The following is a 7,074-nucleotide window of genomic DNA, read 5'->3' as shown; positions in this document are numbered from 1 at the left end:
GGGACGTCTGTCCCATCAGGTCTGCCCATCTCTCTCTTGCTTGGGCACATACTGCTGTGGGATCCCGTTGGGCCTTGCTGGGGAGAGAGGTGAAAAAGGAACTCGTTCTCCAGGATCCTTGAGGATGGGGTGGGAGGGGAAGCCCTCTGAGTCAGACCCACTGGCCAATTCACTCTGCTTCTCTTGCTTCTCGCAGTGCTGCCCAAATGCAGTGTGTCGATTCAGATGCCCCCTGTGATCACCATCTTGGAGGAGAAATTCCATTTGCAAGTCTGTGGCACGTGAGCTGAAGTTAACATTTTCCTTTGGCTAAAGCTGCCCAATGAAAGGCTTTGAACACCAGCACCCATCAAAACTAAAGGCTAGAATAGTCCCTGCAGCACCCTCCCACTGCAGCACCCTGACATTCTCCATTCCGCCATGCAGTTCTTTGTCCGTGGTTCCTAAATCAGGTAAGCCCTAAAATACAGAGGTGCATCCCCCACTGAGGGACGTTCCCTGCAGCATTGTACCCCCCAACAGCATACTGGGGTACTGGAGTCAGTACTGATGCAGGTGGAAGAGCATCTCCTACCCAGTCACCCAGCTCACTCCCTGCAGCACAGCACCATACTGGGGCACTGGGGTCAGTGCTGACTGAGAGGGGAGAGCACCTACTATTGAGTCACCCATGTCACCGTCTGCTGGCTTTTTCCATGCAGCTTTTGCATCATTGCCTTCCTCTGACCCTGCTTACCTTTGAGATATGATGAGAGTGCATGGCTGCCGGCCAGGGCCTTTGGCTGATGTTTGCTTGCCCAGCAGGGCTGTTGATTTGAGGTTATCTGTGTCAATGAGTCTTGCTGTTCTTTCGCTCTTCTAAACCAGGTACAAATATGGGAAGTCAGTCCAGGGCAAAGTGTGGGACGTGGTGTGCCACAAGCCAATACAGTATAGTTGGAATGTCTTCAAAACAACCCGGGATATTTGTCAGGAACATTCTGGCCAGGTGAGCACAGGTAGTAGTGGTGCAAACACAGTGCCTCTGCCAAAGAAAGAGAAAGGGACAGGGGGGGGGGTGTCATTGGGGAGGGAGAGAATTAGTGAATGGGGGGGTAGGAGAAACAAAATCTATTAAGCTGTGACACTTCCAACCTGGTGGGATTTCAAGGGAAATCCCTGAACTCATGAGTAGCCCCACTGAACCATTGTTTATAGCCCAGAAGAGGGACCTGGTCATCCAGGACCAGGAGAGTTCATCTGAGAGTCAGTTCCCGGAGATTTAACGACAAAACAGATACAAGAATGGCCTGTGCCAATGCAAGCTCTACTCACCCACACACTGCCCACATCCATGCCTCCACCTTGACCTGGAGAGACCATGGGTCAGCCCCCCAGCTGGTGTCAATTGATATATGCTGATTCACAGCAGCAGAGGTCTTGACCACATGTCCTGAAGGGAACTTAGTCTTCAGTCTCTATGACCCACTTACTTCTCACTCCTGAGGGCCTCAACCACTGCCAGCTGTGACTCATCACAAACTTTGCCTTCTAGGGTGGGCAAAATGATTGATTTACACATTTTTAAACATGTCCGGCAAACATCTTAAAGATCAATCCTGACCTAGGGAAAGGAATGATGCACTCAGAGGGATGGTGCCCAATGTCTGGCTAGTGGCATCTCAGTGAACATGTAAGACATGAGCTAAGCATGTGGGATTGTGTCTCCGGCTAGTGACTAGACCAGACAGAGCACATGGACAAGGGGGATCCAGTGGAGATAGTGTATTTAGATTTTCAGAAAGCCTTTGAGAAAATCCCTCATGAAAGGCTCTTAAGCAAAGTAAGCTGTCATGGGATAAGAGGGTAGGTCCTCTCATGGACTGGGAACTGGTTAAAAGATAGGAAACAAAGGGTAGGAATAAATGGTCAGTTTTTAGAATGGAGAGAGATAAATAGTGGTGTCCCCCAGGGGTCTGTACTGGGCCCAGTCCTATTTAACATATTCCTAAATGATCTGGAAAAAGGGGTAAACAGTGAGGTGGTAAAATTTGCAGATGATACAAAACTACTCAAGATAGTTAAGTCCCAGGCAGAATGTGAAGAGCTACAAAAGCATCTCTCAGAACTGGGTGACTGGGCAACAAAATGGCAGATGAAATTCAATGTTGATAAATGCAAAGTAATGCACATTGGAAAACATAATCCCAACTATACATATAAAATGATGGTGTCTAAATTAGCTGTTACCACTCAAGAAAGAAACCTTGGAGTCATCGTGGATAGTCTCTGAAAACATCCACTCAATGTGCAGCGGCAGTCAAAAAAGTGACAGAAAATATCATATTACCTCTATATAAATCCGTGGTACGCCCACATCTTGAATACTGTGTGCAGATGTGGTCGCCCCATATCAAAAAAGATATATTGGAATGGGAAAAGGTTCCGAAAAGGGCAACAAAATGATTAGGGGTATGGAACGGTTGCCATATGAGGAGAGATTAACAAGACTGGGACTTTTCAGCTTGGAAAAGAGATGACTAAGGGGGGATATGATAGAGGTCTATAAAATCATGACTGGTGTGCAGAAAGTAAATAAGGAAGTGTTATTTACTGCGTCTCATAACACAATAACTAGGGGTCCCCAAATGAAATTAATAGGCAGCAGGTTGAAAACAAACCAAAGGAAGTATTTTTTCACACAACGCACAGTCAACTGTGGAACTCCTTGCCAGAGGATGCTGTGAAGGCCAAGACCCGGGGTGGCCAACCTGAGCCTGAGAAGGAGCCAGAATTTACCAATGTACATTGCCAAAGAGCCACAGTAATATGTCAGCAGCCCCCATCTGATCCCCAGCCCCCAGTACCTCACACCTGCCGGCAGCCCCCACCAATCAGCACCTACTCCCCTCCTTCCCGCAATCTGCTGTTTCACATGCGCAGGAGGCTATGGGGAGAGGAGCGAGGGCATGGCAGGCTCAGGGGAAGGGGCAGAGGCCCTGGGGGAAGGGGTAGAGTGGGGACAGGGATTGGGGCAGAGCAGGGGGTTGACAAGTGAGCACCCTCCAGCACATTGGAAAGTTAGCATCTATAGCTCCAGCCCCAGAATCAGTGCCTAGGTAAGGAGCCGCATATTAACCTCTGAAGAGCCGCATGCAGCTCTGGAGCCACAGGTTGGCCACCCTTGGCCAAGACTATAACAGGGTTCAAAAAAGAACTAGATAAATTCGTGGAGGAAGGTCCATCAATGGCTATTAGCCAGGATGGGCAGGGATGGTGTCCCTAGCCTCTGTTTGCCAGAAGCTGGGAATGAGCGACAGGGGATGGATCACTTGACGATTACCTATTCTGTTCATTCCCTCTGAAGCACCTGGCATTGGCCATTGTCTTACAGGATACTGGGCTAGATGGACCTTTGGTATGACCCAGTATGGCTTTTCTTATGTTCTTATGTTCTTATAAGAGCTTGTTATTTTCACAAAATGAAGGTGTCCCTGCAATAACTCAAGTGGCTGGGCCTAGGGCTTGGGCTTTTGGTACTCTAGCCCCTAGATTCAGTCACTGCTGGTGGGCCATGCTGGGATTGTTGCACTCATGGTTGGTTCATTAAGGCACTCTCCTGACTCCCAGATGAACAGGGAGGGCTGCCTCGCTGCAGTGGCGGACACTAAGGTCTATAACCTGACTCTTCAGAACAGTTACCAGTTCAGTCTAGATGCTGTGGCTTCCCTGTAAGAAAGTGGAACAGGTACAAGGATTCCAGACTTGGAGGAAGGGCTCTGATTCTCCACTGATGGTCTCTTCACCTAATGTTTTTCCTCACCCTGCATATTCTCCCACAAGGCTCCCCAGGGAACCAAGCTTGTTCTCATTAAAGCCAATATGAGTTTCGCCATTGACTCCCTGGAGAGTAGGACTGGATCAAAGCCTGCAAAATGGAGAGGATGTTTCTGCTCAGACAGAGGTGTTGGTTCGTTTACTTTGGGTGCATTAGAAATGTGCAGGAAGCTAGGTCAGGTCTGGCTGGATTCTTTCATTCTTTACTGTAATCTGGGAAAGGTGTTTCGGCATGGGAGGGGGAGGGAATGGGTCAGGAGACCCATGATATTTTCAGCAGTCCCACACACTCCTCAGGCATTGGCTGTGCGTTATTTGGGAGCTTGCATTTTGCCTATCCCTCCCTCCCCGCCCCCAACACAAACAATGCAGGATTGTTCCCTACAGGCTGTTCTCCGGGGCTTTGTGTGCTAGTTCTAAATGTCCCTAGCAATGGGGCGTCCACTCCTTCCCTTGGGGAGGCTCCTTCTCCATCTCATAGACTCCCTCACTGGTCGAAAATGTTTCCTGATTAGCCAGCCTAGAATCTTCCCTGCTTGCTCAGTTTCATCCCATTTCATCTAACTCCCCTGCTTTGAGCCCCAATAATGAACTCCCCTTCCTTCTCGAGGCTTATACCCTACAGATCTGTGTCACTGTCCAGGCTCTATCTCTGCTGCCTTGTGAAAATGACTCTCAGGTGTGAATGGAGAAGCCCACAGACCATCTCATAAACCATGATACCAGGCGCATCTAATCTGACTGCCTTCTCTCAGTCACATGATGTGCACCCCCACCTTCTCTGTTCTCATAGGGTTGGAGTTCAACATCACTCAGAGCTGCAGGGTAACTTCATCCATCACTACGCTCCAGTTTTTGGATAATAACATCTACTACCAGCCAGGAGCACCATACCATGGGAGGGTAAGTGAGCTGGGAAGATACTAGGAAAGGAAGAGGAAAGTCGAACCTCAGGGGCTAAGGAAATGCCGTTGTCATGAGGTCCTTAAAGGGGGTCACCTTGCTCTGAGCTGCCACAGCCCCCTTGTGTGTAATCTCTCTCTTTATCTCTTACTCTCTCCCTCGGTGAGGATGTTAAGGCTGGTCACATTATTTAGAACTGGTGGGGGTGGGTTAGGGATTTGTTCTTGGGGTTGTCAGCCTGGGTTGGGGATGGGGGCAGAGGGAGAGATCAGCTGTTGGGGAGGGTTATGGGGCTTGTTGCAGGGTGATTCATGAGCTGGGAGGGGGTGGCTGGTCAAGTCTACACATTTATATGCCTTGCCTCCTTTCTCTCTTCTTGCAGCTGAAGCTCAACAGTGCCAATGGGATGCCCTTGAAGAACACAGAGGTTTTTCTCACTGTATACAGGGGCAAAATGCAGTCTGAGACCTACCTCAGTGACCACACAGGGGTGACCTCTTTCACCTTGGACACTTCACCATGGAGGGACAGCGACAAGGTTTCATTACAGGTGAAACCCGGCTTTTGAAGAATAATGTTTTGCATTTATATGGGGCGGTGCAAGCATTAACCGGTGATCCCCACAGTGAGGCAGGCCAGTGTCATTAGCCTCATTATACAGAGGAGGAAACTGAGGGGCAGAGCGGTAAAGTGACTTGCTGGAGGCTATAGAGGAAGTCCATGGCAGGGCCAGCATTAGCACTGAGTAATTCCTGGCCCCTAGTTCCATGTGCAGTGCCGTAGGCCAAGCTGTCTCTAAATGGGAAGGCATCATTAAAACTAGGGTTTGGGGTAATGTGTCATGGGAGGATGGGGGGAACACAACATCTGCTCCTGCAAGTCAGCGATTTGGGGGCATCCAGGTGGTGACTCCTCCTGGGCTGGCATGGAAGGGCTCTGTGAGTTTGGCCAGCTGGAGAGATTAGAGAGAGCTGGACTATCCTGCATGGGAAGGGGAGACGGGGAGAAAGGTGTGAAATGATGAACAGGGTAGAGGAGGCCCACAGGTGGTACAGTCTATGCCGTCCTTATAACAGCAGAACAAGGAGGCACTTGGGACGTAAGAAGCAGAAGGTGTAGAACACAGCAGAGGCAATGATTTTCTTGGAATGTCTGGTCAGACTGTGGAACCTGCTGCTGCAAAGTAGACTCGAGGTAAAGAGATTCGAAGCCGTCAGTGAAGGAGAGGAAAGGTGGCCCTGTGGGTAAGTTCTGTTTCAGGATTCAGGAGAGGGGGGTGCAGTTCCTGACTCTGTTGCAGACTCCCTCTGTGGCCTTGGGGAAGGCACTAAGGCACCTAAATACTTTCAAGGATCTGAGCCTAACTCCCATTGATTGCCATGGGAGTTAGGCACCTAAGTATCTTCAAGGGATCTGGTCCTTAACCGCTCTGTGCCTTGCTTCCCCATCTGTAAAAGGTGGTAATAATTATCCTTTCTCCCATCTTTTGGCTGTTTCAACGGTAGGCTGTCAAAGGCAGGGACTGTCTCTTATTCTCTGTATGCCCAGTGCCCAGCACAATGGGGCCCTGATCTTGGTTTGGGGCCCTGCTAGGTGCTAGTGTAATACAAATATTAATAAAGTCTCCAGCAAATAAGAGCATTTGAAGAGCTGCCACCAGGACAAAGGCTACCAGGACTGTCACTCCTCATGCTTTAGTTTGTAAAGTGATCACTGGCTGATGCCACAGGAGTGCTGAGGTCAGCGTTTGTCCAGGTGAAAGACACGGAGACATGCATTACAGGTGGCTTATACCTTCCCCATAAGCATCCAGACTTGGCCTCTATACACAAGACAGGAGTAGAAGGATCAGAGGTCTCATCCAGTAACTCAGGAGGCAGGATACCAGAGTCCAGTGGTCTGATCTGTTCCAGTGGGAGGAGGGACACTGCCATGGTACAGCCCATTGTGGCAGTAGGCTAGATACCAGCCAGATGTGGATCAGCTTGTTGAACAGGGTTGTGTGGGAAATGCCAGCCCTACGCAGAAGGGCAACGATAGACCCACAGCCCTCCTTCCAGCCTTGTCAGGTGGACATGTAGCCCTGATACTGGGAGGTACCTTCAAAGCACACCACTGCCCTTTCTCTGTCCCAGGTGAAGTCCATGCTGGAGAGCCCAAGGCACAGCTTTACGAAGGTGGTCCCATCTTACAGCACGGCCTACCGCTCACTGAGGCCCTTCTATTCCCCCAGCAACAGCTCAGTGAAGATCCACCCCACACAGGGCATGCCGCCTTGCGGGGACGTGCAGCAGGTCACCGTTCACTATAACATCCTGACAAAGGAGCTGGAAGAGGGGGCTGCCCAGGTGCAGT

The 7,074-nt window shown here is 50.0% G+C and overlaps 1 long non-coding RNA gene across 1 annotated transcript; it reads left to right on the top strand.

The window, feature by feature from the left end:
- The first annotated feature begins 4,633 nt into the window (after nt 1-4,633).
- LOC128843402 (uncharacterized) lies at nt 4,634-5,830 on the top strand. The gene is made up of 3 exons (XR_008446260.1): nt 4,634-4,719; nt 5,102-5,269; nt 5,796-5,830. It is a non-coding gene; the product is annotated as an uncharacterized LOC128843402 (long non-coding RNA).
- Nucleotides 5,831-7,074: the final 1,244 nt, after the last annotated feature.

Source organism: Malaclemys terrapin, chromosome 1, assembly GCF_027887155.1.
Source record: "Malaclemys terrapin pileata isolate rMalTer1 chromosome 1, rMalTer1.hap1, whole genome shotgun sequence".
NCBI classification, from domain to species: Eukaryota; Metazoa; Chordata; order Testudines; family Emydidae; genus Malaclemys; species Malaclemys terrapin.
This window is presented reverse-complemented; position numbering and strand designations above follow the sequence as displayed.